This window comes from Castor canadensis, chromosome 5 (genome assembly GCF_047511655.1).
Source record: "Castor canadensis chromosome 5, mCasCan1.hap1v2, whole genome shotgun sequence".
In the NCBI taxonomy this organism is placed as follows: Eukaryota; Metazoa; Chordata; class Mammalia; order Rodentia; family Castoridae; genus Castor; species Castor canadensis.
Genome location: NC_133390.1, coordinates 10,857,069 through 10,872,817, shown reverse-complemented (window position 1 = coordinate 10,872,817; position 15,749 = coordinate 10,857,069). Strand labels below are relative to the sequence as shown.

The window sequence follows — 15,749 nt, the reverse complement described above, 5'->3', positions numbered from 1 at the left end:
GTCTATCCTCTGTGACATCGCTGCTTATTTGTGACATGTTCCTATGTTTAAACTTCTCTGTGAAAACTGTGAAATTAATATCCTCAGATTGAGAACAATATGGTTAGCACGTGACACTGAAACACACAGCTATTTTTGTGTTTTCTGTTTTCATGCTGGCTCCTGCCTCCTCCCTGTTGCAAATCTTTCTGATGGTGTAGTTTACAAACATTTATTACCTGGGGTGGCACATCCCCAGAGTCATCTTACGAATTATTTTCAAGGATGGTGCAAATGTGGGGTTCTCACCTCCTTTTGCTGAACCTTTGATTTCAGGCTGCTTTTCAACCTGCCAGGCTCCCTGGTGGCCTCCGGCTTGGGTGTGAGATTTTTGCAGTTGTCTGGTCTGTTTCTGCCACATCCTGCACGCCTGGCACAGACACTTTAAATATTTCCTGACAAGTGCCTTCGTCTGCTAAAACCAAAGAGGGAAATGTGCTATTTAACTCCAAAATCCACGTGATCAGACTGCAAAGTTCAAATCTGTCCAGGATGAAATGTCAAATGTTTTTGACATTAAGCACAGCTTTTAAAAAAAAAAAAAGAAAAACTAATCCTCGTCATTCATCTTTAAATCTTGCAGAAATTTAACCTGCACATTCACACACACAAATATGTGACTCTGCTGGTGAAAAATCACCGTGGCACGATTAAAAAATGACCGAAGACGATTTCAGTCCTGCTTTGTATCTGCCCATTCATCCTTTGTTTTGTGTGTTATTGTCAAAATCCTTGCAAAAGCGCATCTTTCTTCCTCCCCCCTCCAGTCTTCCCCTTTCCCTCACGATAAATTCAACAACAGTTTTAAAAAGACCTGAGCAATATCATGTTTTTTAAAGAAGACATATTAAAAAAAGCAGAGGAAAGAGATACACTAAAATTCACAAAGATTCTCTGCCTCCCGTGATGGAATGTAATTTTTATTTTCCTCCTTTTGCTTATATCTATGTCCTAAATTTCCTGTGATATAGAAAGGAAAAAATGATATTTTAAAACATACAACTGCTGTAAATAAATAGCATGACTTCTAGACCGTGCATGTAATTTTTCACTTGTCAGTTATTTTCATGTGAAAGTGATATAAACAAACAAATCAGAGCACCATCAATATTCTCCCTTAAAATTTTACATTTAAAGAATTTACTTTGGTGTTAAATTTGCTCAGGTTCATTCTGACATATCCCAATGAGAGATTAAAATACAATTGCTGTCTTTTTTTATTATTATTATTTATTTATTTTAGCGGTATGGAGTTTGAACTCAGGACCCTCTGCTTACTAATACCAGCCCTTTTTTGTGTAGGTATTTTTGAGACAGGGTCTTGGGGAACTCTTTCCCTGGGCAGGCTTCGAACCTCAATTCTCCTGAGCTCTGTCTACTGAATGGCTCGTATTACAGGCGTGAGCCACTGGTGCCCAGCTATTTCTATTTACTCAGGTTTGGTTGGTCAGTTGGTTTTACTTGCACTTTGGCAATGGGTTTTCTCATTTTTCATTTTTTATTTATTTATACTACCATCTGGGTTTTCTGACACAGGGCACCAGTTTTACAAATGCAAATCATAACTAATGAGTAGAAAAATGTAGAACGTGAAGAATACAGACACAACACACACCACACAACACACGTGCTACAATTTATTTCATTTTCCAAATTGTGAAAGTAGTTTTTAAATTTGCAATCCGGCCAGTTCAACTCATGTGCTTCCACTGGACTAGAGGACAGGAGAAAAGCAGTCTAGACTCTTCTTCATAACTTCTCATGGAGACACAAATTAATTTAAATGATGGCTTAATGTGTTTTCAAATAGACCTTCTCAATTTTTACTGAAATCAGGGTAGTAGAAACAAAGACAAAGTGTGTTGCTAATCACCTGGGAAAAATTGTCAGCTCTGGGGCTATTTTAAAATCCACGTATTTAAAACCGTCTGGGGCTTGGGTGTGGCTCAAGTGGTAGAGAACTTGTCTAGCAATCGCTTGGCATCAGTCTCTTAGAACCTTTCTAGTAGTGCCAAAAAGAAAGAAAAGAGGAAAGGGAGAAGGGAGGGAGCTACATGGTTTAAAACTGTCTGGAGACACAGTGTACAGTGTGGTGACACAGTTAATAACACATAGTATGATTGAAATTTGCTAAGACAGTAGATCTTGAGTGTTCTAACACCAGAGAGAGAGAGAGAGAGAGAGAGAGAGAGAGAGAGAGCTGTGTGAAGAGGTGGTAATCATTTCACGATGTATACATATAACAAATCAACATGTTCTATGCCTTAAGTATATGTAATTTTTATTTGTCAGTTACTCTTCAATAAAGCTGGACATTTTTAAATGATAAAAATCAGCACGCAAAAACATAAAGCAGCGTGAGGGATACTGGAGTTTGAAGTCAGGGCCTGGAGCTCGGTGGGCAGACACTCCACCACTGAGCTGCATCCCCAGCCCTTTCTGTGTTGGTCACTTTATTCCCCGGGCCAGCCTGGACCACAGTCCTTCTTTTTAGGCTTCTCTGCCATAGCTGGGACGACAGGTGCTCACCACCACACCTAGCCATTGCTTGAGATGGGGTCTCATGAGTTTGTTTTTGCCTGGGCTGTCCTCAAAGTGTGATTCTCCCAATATCCTTCTCCAAGTAGCTAGGATTACAGGTTTGAGCCACTGTAGCCAACCTAAACACCTTTGAAACCAACACGCCACATTCTCATTTCAGACATATGGACTCACTGCAGCAGGCTGCTTGTCTCTGCTGTCACTACTGCAAAGGGGACACCATCCCGAAAGCCAGCTGTAACCTCCCATTAGAGTGTCTTGTCGCTAGTAGGGACGATTTATGGTAGTACCATTTGCTTTGCTGGGTATCACTAATGGTTTTAACTTGTGATCACAGGTGTTTGGAAGTTGGAGAAGATGGCAGACCTGCCCATCCAGTGACCTTGGCTGGGTCTGGTTTATTTACAGTCATCATTTCCTTTATCCAAAAACTGTGAGTTCTAGAACCTTCTACTGAGCTGGGGCGTTGCAAGAGATCATCGCCAAAAAGAAACAAAACGCTGTTGCTGTGTCCAAAGCCACACCCTAGACAATAGGTATGGTTTAAAACATAGTAAAGAAGAGGAACAGATCTCCCCTCACTTGAATTCGGAAGGTCAATGGCTTGACTCTGAGCACAGACAGACAGATGTTGCCACAGGATCTACCAGGAAGAGGCAGGAGGAGCCAGCACTTGAGGTGGTGTGGTGGTGCATTTCTGTAATCACAGCTACGATGAAGATGGAAGCAAGATCTCCATCCGTCACCAGCCCAGGCACAGTTAGTGTGAGACCCTAGCTGAAAAACAAGTAAAATTGAAAGGACTGGGGGCGTGGCTGAAGTGGGAGAGCGCCGGCCTAGCAAGGCCATGAGTTCAATCCCCAGTACCGCAAAAAAAGAAAAACAGCACTTGGAAAGCTTCAAAACTGGGCTGTGCGCAGTCACCTGAAAAAGGAATCACAAGTTTCTCCCAAACGTGTTTGCTTAGAGGAGTTCGCAGGCGTGTCTCATTTACTAGCAAAAACTTTTCAGGAGCATTTAGTTGAGGAAGTGCTTATCAGACTAGAAAATAGGCACATAGGAGCCAAACGCAGGTGTCACTTGGCAATGCAACAAGGCCACAGAAGGCCACTGCCTCCCAGGTGCCCCTGCCCAGGACCCAGGGAACAAGGCCAAGTTTGGCCAAGAAGGAAAATGGTGGTCCCGCTAAGAACACCACCCCAGCCACCACCTTGTTGAGAAGCCAGTGGTCTCACAGGGTTTGCAGATAAAACATAGGATACCCAGACGAAATTAATTTCAGACTAACAACGAATTTTTTAGAACAAAAATGTCCCAAATATTGCATTGGACACACTAAAAAAAAATTATTTCAGGCCAGGCATGGTGGTTCATGCCTGTAATCCTAGCTATGTGAGAGGTGGAGAGGATTTTGGTTTGAGACCAGCCCAGGGAAATAGTTCAGGAGAGCCTATCTTGAAAAAAATCCATCAAATTAAAAGGGCTGGTGGAGACTCAAGGCATAGGCCCTGAATCCAAAAAAAAAAAAAAAAACTGGGCTTGGTGGTACGTCCCTGTCATCCCAACTAGGCAGGAAGTGTAAATAGGAGGATTGGTGGTCCAGGCCCGTCCAGGCATAAAGCATGACCTTATCTCCAAAAATAGTCAGAGCAGGGTGAATGTGGCAGAAATATTCTGTACTCATGTATGAAAATGGAGAACTGAGACTCACTGAAACTACTCCAGGAATGGAGGAAGGGGGTAGAAAAGAGAATGATGGAGGTGATGAATTCAACTATGGTATAATTTGTAAATGTCACAATGTACCCCAGTACAACAATAATATGCTAATAAAAGTATTTTTTTAAAAGAAAAAAAAAACAGCCAGGCCAAAAGGGCTGGCAAGGGGCTTAAGTGGTAGTTGGTCTGCTTAGCAGGTGTTAGGTCCTGAGTTCAAATTCTAGTACTGCCAAAATAAATAGATAAATAAATTCAGTAGCCATCAGTGTTCATGAGTCTCCCTTAGCTCTAAATAAAGGAAAACAAATACAAGAATAATAAAAAGCACCTCTGTAAAATGAATAGAGGTACTGGCAACCAAGACGCTGGCTACTATTCAGCCTGCATCCTGAGGAAAGCCTTAACTAGTGCCTAGAACAGGGCTACAAGCCCTGCCTTTTTAGTGACCTTGAATTCTATAAGACAGGCTCTAACCCCAACTGACCACACTTGACCACCTCCACCATGAGAAAGTAAAAACATTCTCCCTTTCCCAAGTAACCATCAAGTAAATAAAACTTGCTCCTAAAAAAATAGCTTGTTCTCAGAACAGAAACCTAAAAGATGAACAGACCAGGTATGGTGGTTCACACCTGCAATCCCAGCCATATGGGAAGCAAAGGTAGGAGAATCATGGTCTGAGGCCAACCTGGGCAAAAGCATGAGATCCTGTCTGAAAAATTAACTACAGCAAAAAGGGGTTTGGGCCTGGCTCAATTAGTAAAGCTTCTTCCTACTCATGTCTATGAGCAAACTTGCTGCCGCCACCCCAATAGGCTCACTTTCTGTGGATTAGACAAGGGGTGAAAGATGGCCAACTTGGAGTCATTTTCATCACCAGGCTGCTACCCAGGAGAGCCTTTGAAAGTCCACATCTGGCCTCAGTTGCGACCATCTAAAAGGAAATTTTAGCTGTTTTAACTTTACCTACATTTCAAGGAAGACAGTACAGAATTAAATCCCATCCACGCCAATTATTTCTCTTTTCAAATGTATGAAAAGGGAAAATAAATTATCCATTAAATCACAGATATTAATATTAAAATATTAATATTAATTAATTTTATATTAAATACTAAAATATTATTTATAATAAAAGCCAAAGCAACTTGACTGTCACTTGTGATTGAAGTAATAGACACTGGGAATCCAGTAACTTGATTCCTTGAAAATACCATCAGTTATGCATCAGATGAGTCGTTCTGTTTTCTTTTAAGCATCATTCATTTTTTGGTACCATTTAGGACCAGGAAACCCTTAGCGCAGCGAAAAGTCTATGATGTGAGAGACCAGAGAATCTGTGGTGTGACTTGGGCAAAAGGTTTTTTTCGTTGTTTTCTTTTCTTTTTTAAATCTTTGGGTCTCCTCTGCCTTTCCCGGACAGTGAGGAATCAATCCCCCGGCTGATCCCCTCCCCTGACGTCCTGGCATTTCACACACGCTTTAAAATGCGGTCACGGGAGCCTCCACGCCTTTTATCCTTGAGAAACAGCGCCACCTTCAGGGCACAATGGCCATAACAGCTGTTCTTAGAGCTGTTTCTCAGCGTCCTGTGATTTGCTCTGATCCACAGTCACCCTTCCCCAGGTGTCCCTTGGCACATGGTCACACACTTGTGAATCTGCCAGCTGGGTTAAGATCAGTGTGTATGGACGTAGAGCTAGGCTGCTAACTAGTCCAGAGGGTCAGACCAATGACCTTGACCTAATTCACAGCCTCCACGCTAACAGAGCTCACTCCAGAATAATTCCTGGTGGAACCCTAAAAAGAAGGAAACTGGATTGGCTGAGCCTATAAAACAATCAGAGAACAATTTCATTTAAATCAGTTCCTACCCATTCTTGTTTTGCCAATATAGCTATTTGGGAGCTGCTTTCCTGTATATACTTTTCTTTTTCCATGTATAGCCGGGACTGGCCTCAAACTCACAATCTTCCTGCCTCCACCTCCCAAGTGCTGGGATTACAAGTGGGTATCACCATACCTGGATCTGCAAATACTTTTATTAAGAAAAGTCATATATAGCAGACTCAATATTTTCACTCAGAAAATATTTATCAAGCAATCATTTAATGCCAGCAAAGTGCTAAGAACTCTCACAAAATTACTCTAATAGAATGTTCACAACAGCCCTTACGAGACAGGAATGAAAACCTCCATTTTTCAACATAAGGAAATTGAAACTGAGAGACATTCAGAGAAGGCAGGTCTGGCATCCAAGCTTGAACCTGCAGTTGCACACATGCATCATCCTCCTTCCAGGACAGGACAACTCTACCTTTCAAGACCTTATCTCTCAGCACAGTGTTGCAATCAGCAATTTGGAGGCAATGGCAGCTGGAAAGCTCAGCTTATTTCTTTGAAGTGTGAACTTTCTGCCAAAAGCAGCCATGTATCTTTGCCAGCCAGCCCCAGCAGCACCTCCACCAGCTGTTGGATGTGGAGCTTTGTAAGGTGTGATATAGTAATTTGTTACTATGGACCACTGTTTCTGAGTGATATCTCTTCTGACAAATCCAGTAGAGAAGATTTGATTGTCCCTTTGACAACTTCCTAAACTCCATAGGCTTTCTTAGTTAGGAAAAAGATGGAGCAAATATTAGCCCATGGGGCTGCATCAGATTTAGAAATAAATCTTGTGCATCAGTGAGGAAAGAGGCATGCAGCTATTGTCCCAGGCTGCAAATCGCACTCACTGCTGTGACTTCAAAAGCTTAGATGGCTCTCACAGAGATCAGGTCTTCTATTCTGTGTATCCCCCACTCCATGTTACAAAATACTGGCAGATAAACACGAAGACCGATAGAAAAAAAAATATGCAGTCTACATGCAGAAAACAGGAACTATGCAAGCCAGAGTGGTTAGGCGTACATGAGGTGACAGCTGAGTTATTCTAGGGCAGAGCCCAAGGAAGGAGACTGGCTGAGAGGAGGAAGTGCTTAGGGACCTTTTGATTATGTGTATAAGCAGGAAAAGACCCAGATTTAACATAACTGGTGTGGTGGTACAAGTCTATAATCCCAGCTACTTGGGAGGTAGAGGTAGGAGGATCATGATCTGAGGCTACCAGGGCAAAAGCACAAGACCCTATCTGAAAAACAAACTAAAAGCAAAAAGGATCCAGGTGCTGGTCCTAGCTACTCAGGAGGCAGAGATCAGGAGGCTTGCAGTTCGAAACTAGCCCCAGGCAAATAGCTCACAAGACTCTATCTCAGAAAAAAAAATGGCTGGGGGAGTGACTCAAGCAGTAAGACTACCTGCCTAGCAAGTGTGAGGCCCTGAGTTCAAACCCCAGTGCCACCAAACAAACAAAAAAAAAGAAGCAAAAAGGATGTGTGGTTCACATGATAGAAACCCCAGATTTCAAACCCCACAACTGCCCCCAAAAAAAGAAAAGAAAAAATCTCCAGAATGAGTTGATCTTTTGCAGAAGGAAAAGTTAAAACATCTAAACCACAAGGCAGGTGCCAGTAAAAGAAAAATAATAATAATACATTGTATAAAGGGAGAAACTTCTCCACTGTAAGCACTTAGTACTCAGGAAGTGATGTTACTGGGCTGAGTGATCTCTGAGCTGCAACTCATCAGAAGCTGAAAAAGAAATGCTTTGTAACCCTAAACTGCTCTTCACATATCACAATAGCCAGGGTCAGATTCATTGTGACTCAGAAGCTGAGCTAGGACTGAGAAGAAGGAAGAGAAGGGAGTCACCCCCTGGTCATGCCACAAAGAAAACCACCCAGGCTGAAGTGGAGCAGAAAAGCAGAAATGTCCTCATAGCATGTGGCAGTGGAAGCATAGGGTGCAGCAACCCCTCACAGCCGAGCAGCACCTCAACTAATCCCACTCCCACGGACCTGGGTAAGACTCTTCCCAATCCATTGTGTTGTGTCAATGTCAGCCATGTTTCTGCCCTGTGGTCTCCTCTTTTCCTCCTTTCTACCCCACCCTCATTTAGCCATCCCTCCTTTTTGCAGTTTCTAATCTGAAGGGGGCTAGACCAAGAGAAAAGCAAAAAAAAAAAAAAAAAGTGATTATTGTGTATAAACTAATAGTCAATAAACTGGGACCAAGTACTAAGGATTACTTCTGCACTGTCAAGAGGGAGGCCACTCGTGCATTGTTTTCTGAAGCTTTTTCTTGTTCTTGGTGGGGACTGGGGGTGGAGAAGGGATGCTGGTGTTGCTCCAGGGAAATGGGGTGTTAAATATTTTCTTTAAGAGTGCTGTCCCATTTGTCAGTTGCAGACAAGGTGCACAGAATGGAGTGTCAAATGGTGTGACAGTGAGACTGGGATTCCGGCAGAGTAAGAGTTTTCCCACAGAGGGGTCCTCACATGCTGGGAAGCAGATTTCATCAACAAATGTTTTCTTGCATGCCTGCTGTGTGCCACACAATAGGTGTAGTGAAAATCTTGACAGAAGGTCTTGGGTGGTTCTAATGGTTGAATCCAGAGGAGGTGAGCTCTCGTGCAGGAGGACACATGACGTCTTCATGAGGGGCAAAAGCAGGTAAATTCCCTGCCAGGGAAAGATGTCTCCCTGAATGGAGCCAGAGTCACAGATAAGTGAGCAGGTAAAGATGAAGGTAGCTGGGAGCCACCAAAGAGGCAGCTGATTGACCCATTTGCAGTTTCTCCAATAAACCAGGAGCAGGACTATGGCTCACAGACTCTGCAAATTTGGGAGAAGCAACCAGGCGCCAGTAGCTCGTGCGTGTAATCCTAGCTATTCAGGAGGCAGAGATCAGGAGGATCATGGTTCGAAGCCAGCCCTGGGCAAATAGTTCATGAGACACTATCTCAAAAAATACCCAACACAAAACAGGGCTGGTGGAGTGGCTCAAGTGGTAGAGCGCCTGCCTAGCAAGTATGAGGCCTTGAGTTCAAGCTTCTGTACCACAAAAAAAAAAAAAATTGAGGAGGCAGCCTGCCTAACCCAGTGCAGCACTGGAGTGAGTTTGGTAAGCTCATGGGGAGGTGGGTAAAACCCACAGCACCCTGGCTGACTTCAGCCCTAGAGCCACTCTCCCACCCCACTCTGATGGCACTTGCTGCCTGGGTCATTCACACGGGTTATTCTGTCTTCCTGAAATGCTTCCCCACGCTACACTCCCTCTGCTCCCACTTCAAGTTTCACCATGGAGATGACAGTCTGGTCAAGTCATTCCTGTCTCTCACGGGAAGTTGTTCAGTTTCCATTCTTATCCTAGACATCTGCCTTATTTCCACCCATCACAATTACAAGTGCTTGTGAAATTGTCTTTCTCCCCCATGAGAATCCAACCCTGAGAAAGCAGGGTCTATGTCCCTCAGGGTCACCGGTCACAACCCCCCCAGGTGTCAGGCACCCTAGGATGCACCCAGCAGATGCTTCTTCAATGTGTGAAGGATGGATGAATGAGATGTTCAAGTCAGGATTCAAGTCAGATGTTCACGTTGAAAGTTGTTTACCCGCCTACAGGGAGGTGGTGATAGCACTCCCTTCCGTGCAGCCTTGATGTGCCAGCACAGTCCCTATTCACACGCTGGTTCCTATGACCAGACTGACTCCTGAAGGCTGAGGCTGGAGAGGCTAGCCTCTTCCTTGCCCTCACTCTGACATTTCTCATAGCTCCAGAAATGGCATTCTTTGGCCTCTTTACAAAATGTGTTGCCTTCCCCAGATTGTACAACAGAAGGGGGAAAAAAGTGCGTTGTATACAGAAAGTTGGGACAGTCAAGTGATTCCCTGTTTGGAACTTAGAGCTATGTGCATGTGTCTACATCACGTTCTCTCACGCAAAAAAACAACCCACTTACTGGTCCTTACTATGTGTCAGGCACTACACATAGTCAGGGACTAGGTTTTCTATTCTCTGCTGGCTTTTCAGAATATACATTGTTAGATTTTACACTGTTTCACAGCATAGCACATGGCTGAAAATGAGGGAAATTTAACATTCTAACTGAAACACACTAAGCTTGGTCTCCACACTTGTCTTGTTTCATAGCCTTGGCAAAAGGACTTGACCATGTAGAAGACAGTAAAGACAATAGCATTAATCCAACTAACAAGAAATGCAATAAACAAGAAATAGCAATAAATCGGAGTAAGACAGCAATGCCCTGCTTAGAAAAGATGACTTGCTTGTGGGCTATTTGTAGGAGCAATAGACTCAGTTAAAGAATTGTGGCTTTACAATAAGGTATTGGGGAAGTCTTTTAGGGATTGGTTCCAGGACCCCCAAAAATACTAAAATCCTCAAATCCTCAAGGCCCTTGTATACTCTGACATAATATTTGCAAAGAACCTAGATACATCTTCCCTTACATGCTAAATCATCTCTAGGTTCCTTATTACACCCAATAATGATATACACACCGTGTAAATAGATGTTAGACTGTTTTGCTCATGGAATGATGAGAAAAAGGTTTTCTGTGTTCAGTACAGAATGCAATGTTTTTTCAAACATGTCTTATCTGTCATTGGCTGAATCGGCCCATACAGAACCCAAGAAAGGAAGGCCCAACTGTATTCTTAACAATTGATTGCAGATGAAGGAATATAAAAAGAATTCTATGAAGATTCTATATTCTTTATATAGATCCCATAAAAGATTCTATACAGAAGACTCAAAAATACATTGTCCTTAATTCTATACTGTTCAGATGAAATTCCTTGTTCTCAGCCCAGTAACAGGAGGGCCCAGAGGAGGGAACCATATCCTAACATAAAAGGAGCTATGGACCACTAGCAAAGAGGACCACTAGCAAAACTCCACAGGATGGATGGCTTAGACAACAAAAAATGCATTTTCTCATGGTGCTGGACACCGAAAGTCTGGAATCAAGACGTTGGTAGGGTTGGTTTCTCTCTTTGGTTTATGAATAACTGCCTTCTCTCTGCATCTCCACTTGGTGGTCCCCTCGTGTGCCTATGCCCTAGTCTCTTCTTATAAGAACACCAGTTGTGTTGGATTAGGATCATACTAATGGCCTCACTTTACCTTAATCACCTCTTTTAAGGGCAGATCTCCAAATATAGTCATATTCTGAGGTACTGGAGGTTTGGAGTTCAATATTTGGATTTGGAGTAGGGGAGGCCACAATTCAGCACATAAAAGCCAGTCTGTTTTTAACTTTGTTGGCCTTTAAACATGCATATACAGATGGTCCCCAATTTGCAGTGGTTCAACTCAGAACAGTTTGACATTATAATGAGAGTGAAAGTAACACATATTCAGTAGAAACTGTCACAGGCACGAGATGTCATGGGGAATCCACAGAGCGCTAGAGGGTTCTTGCTCTCAGAGCACTCTCAAGAATAAGAGGCTGGAGCACCAGAGTTACAGGCAGGAAAGAAACCTTACTGAGAGAGAAAGGCTGAGCAGAGATGCACAGTGGGGTCTGGAAACCAGGTGCCCCCTGAGCACTGGAGTGGGGGAGATATATATATATGGCTTCCACCCTAACCTAACCTAAAGAACAGTTTGTAGTGGAATCCTGTAGGTCCATTCTTGGAGCACACTGGACTGCTGTACTTCCTGACCCTCTGCTGGGTCCTCTGCTTCTCCCAGTCGCAGGGCCTTCTGCATTCCTAAGCTGTCATGGGGCTGATCTATGTTATGGGACTGCTGCAAAGCTGTACTATAGATTTTGAACTTGGACCTTTCCGTGGGCCATCAATATGCAGTCCGACCCAGACTGCAATCACGAGGGAGAACAAATGAGACTCTGCTGTGTGCCCAGCACCAGGCTAGGATGTTCAGCTGGTGAGGTGTATTAAATGTATTTTACTTCAGTTCACCATATTTTCTACTTACAATAGGACTATGGGAAGCAACGCTACCTCAATTTATATTTCGAAGACTTTTTTTTTTCATTTTTTTCCTAAAAAATTACATTACCTACATTGTTTGAAAACCATAATGATTCAATGGTTTAAAGTCTTTGTCCTACCAACATATTAGCACCCATTGATGACAAGCTAGGAAGCTAAACCTGGCTTGAGTGGGTCCTGCAAGGTCACATATCTTCTGTGCAAGGCACAGAAGCAAGCAGCTGGCAGCCCAGAAGTCCTCAAGGACTTACAGATGCTAAGGCCAAGAAAGTAAGAGTCACCCCAGATATCCTTAAGACCAGCTGCAGGCAGGGCTTAAAGTAAGATCAGTGCAAGGTCCATGGAGGAGAGGATAATGGATTTTTGGCTGTTTTGGTTACTGCAGCATCCTCAGGAGCTAGAGCAATGTCTGGTCTTAGAGACACTGATAAAAATGTGTTGAATGAATAAACAAAAGAGTGAGTGGGTTCTCTCCTGGCTTACTCACTTTACAAACCTCTCTGATCACAATTCTCCAATCAATAAAACATGGATAAAAAAATACATATCATTAAGTGTAAAGCCTTGCTATAGTTCGGAACTCAAGCAGACCTTTGCAAACATTGTGGCTATCACTGTAGCCTCTCTGCTTCTCCATGGGTCTTTCCTTCATACTCCTCCCTCCCCAAACCCACTAATATGGTGTACCAAAATAGAAAAGCAGAATCCTTAGTGGAAGGCCATGGCACCTCTAAGAGGCGGGGCCTGGTGGGAAGTCTTCCAATCATTGAGGGCTTGCCCTTACAGGGAATGGTGGGACCCCAGTCTCTTCCTCTCCTCTCTCATTTCCTCACCATGCCTTCCATGGGCTTCCTTGCCATGGGCCCAAAAGCAATAGAGACACTTGATCATGGACTGAGACTTCTAACACTGTGAGCCAAAGTAAACCTTTTCTCTTGTTAAGTTGATTACCTCAGGCATTTATCACAGTAACGGGAAGCTGACTAACAGAAACCAGATAAGCAAAAAGATGAATCTAGACAGAGTTTGCGCTTTTCACAAACTCTAACTCCAGATAGCTCACAGACCTAAATGTAAAAGTGCAGAACTTGAGAACTCCTACAAGATAACACTGAAGAAAATCTAGGTGACCTTTTAGATACAACACCAAAACCACAATCCTTGAAAGAAAAAAACAAAGGAAGAAAGATAAATTGGATTTAGTTTAAGGTTAAAAATTTCCACTCCGTAAAAGACATTGTTAAGATAAGAAAAGACAAACTACAGAGTGGGAGAAAATATTTGCAAAGCATGAATCTAAAAAAGGATTTGTATCCAGAACATACAAAGAACTCTTAAGGCAACAATAAGAAAACAAACAACCTCTTTGGAGGCAGAGATCAGGTGGATCATGTTTTAAGGCCAACATGGACAAAAAGTTAGAGAGAACATTTCAACCAACAAGCCTGACATGGTAGTCACATCTGTAATCCCAGCTATGAGGGAGGCATAGGTTGGAGGATCTCTGACCTAAGTCTGCTTAACCAAAAAAAAAAAAAAAAAAAAAAAAAAAAGTGAGACCCTACCTGAAAAATAACCTACAAACAAAAAGGACTAGGGGCATAGATCAAGTGGTAGAATGTTTGTTTAGCAAGTACAAGGCCCTGAGTTGAAACCCAGAATTATCTCCAAAACCCAGCTTTATAAACAGTCTCCTCCTTCTGACTCCCCACCTCTCATCTAACCTCATGCACCCCAGGCTGGGGCAGTCCTGCTGCTAGGCTAGCCTTGAGGATCACCTGGGGGAGAGGACAGTTAAGCTGAGCCCAGGAGGGAAAGGAAGAGCTAGGAAATACGAGGCACCTTTGCACAGAGCCCCACAGGGAAGAAATACACAGGGTTCTGGAGAGCAGGAAGTGAATTCAGTCAAGCAGGGGCAGAGAACAGCATGAGGTGTGGCCTGAGAGGTGGGTACAGGAAGTGTGGGCCACAGCAGTTGGCCCTGAGGGCTCTGGTGAGAAGTCTGGGGGTTTTGTTTGAAGAATTGTGGGTTCCTGGGGAGAATTGTACAAGGGAACGGAACGAGGGAGTGAATTTGCATTTAGAAAGCTGGCCTGACCACTGTGTGGAAACTGATTGACAGCACAAGACTTGGGAGTTTTCACATTTCCCTGAAGTGAATTGTGTGCCATCCCAAGCAGAAACAGGCCTGGGGTTTGAGGGAAATGAAACGTATCCATTGCTATGCCTTGGTTGAGTATCTCCCAAAGACCCATGTGTAGAAGAGGCTGTTGGAAGTTGGTGGAACTTTTAGGAGGTGAGCCTGCAGGCCAGGCAATCCTTAGGTCATGGGGGGCATGCCCTCATAGGGGATTGTGGGCCCCTGGTCTCTTCCTCTCTTTGTTTTCTGGTTTATAAGATGAGTGGTTTGCCCTCCACACACTCCTGCCCAAAGTCGTGGGACCACTCAACCTTTGCCTGGAACCTTCAGAACCATGAGCCAAAATAAACCTTTTCTCTTTGTAAGCTAATTTGCTTCAAGCACTTCATTACAGTGGTAGAAAGCTACTAAAATACCCATTCATTAAGGAAAAGAATACAACAATATAGCATTCTAAATACAAAATTGGGGCAGATCTTTGCAAGGGGCTAGGGCCCTGAAGTTTGAGCTCCAAAAATTAGCCTCAGGGCAAAACCACTTCTGATATAATTCAGTACACAAATCATATACCCGCACACACACCACATAACCCACACACCATGACGAACACCACATAGACACACACCACATACACCAACACACTACACAAATACATACACATATACAACCACACAGACCACATTCAAATACACACAAATACCACACAAATGCTGCACCACACACAAACACACATGCACACCACACAAACCACATTTGCCACTCACACATACTTGAAGCAAGTTAATACTTACATTTGCTAGGCACTACCTGCTCTGCTATCTTCTTTTATTTTTTTTCCCCCAGTGGTGGAGATTGAACCCAGGGTTTTGAACATGCTAGGCAAGTGCTCTTCTCTGAGTTAACATTTCCAGCCCCATTCTACTCTATTCCATTCTGCTCCTTTCTTTCTTTTTCCTGTAATTCATGTGTGAGACCTATATCAGGTCCTGAGCAGAAGTTTGGAAAACAGTCTTGGAAGGAGGCAAAGGAAACTCACAGGCCACTGTGAAATGGAGCACTGGTCTATGCTCTGCCCATGACCTCTAAGCACAGTAACTGCCCACTGATGGGGCCCAGGCCTGAGACACAGGTAGAACAGGAGCCTCTTCATCCTTCTGGTTGTGCTGGCCACGAATGGGAGAAGCTAAGCTCTCCATCTGCCAGGACAACCTGCAGGAGAGGCCCTTGCTCACCTGTCTCTGTTCTGATCATCCATTCATTTTACAACAGCCTGTGGTTTCCTTCATCATTCTCCAAATCACTGTTTTCCAAACTGTAGCTGAGTCATGAAATCTATTTAGTCATCTGTCTGCATCCGCAGGTTCCAAATCCACAGATTCAACCAAACTCAGATTTAAAACATTCAGGAGGAAAAAAACTGAGTCTGTACCAAATAAGTAACACTTTTTTTC

The 15,749-nt window shown here is 43.4% G+C and overlaps 1 protein-coding gene across 1 annotated transcript in view; it reads left to right on the top strand.

Moving 5' to 3' along the window:
• Nucleotides 1–7,908: 7,908 nt before the first annotated feature.
• The window catches only part of Ifnar2 (interferon alpha and beta receptor subunit 2), a 46,966-nt gene continuing 39,125 nt past the window's right edge, over nt 7,909–15,749 (top strand). Inside the window, exon 1 of the mRNA XM_074072774.1 lies at nt 7,909–8,199. The gene's annotated coding sequence lies outside the window, so the exon portion shown is untranslated. The remainder of the gene's footprint in view (nt 8,200–15,749) is intronic.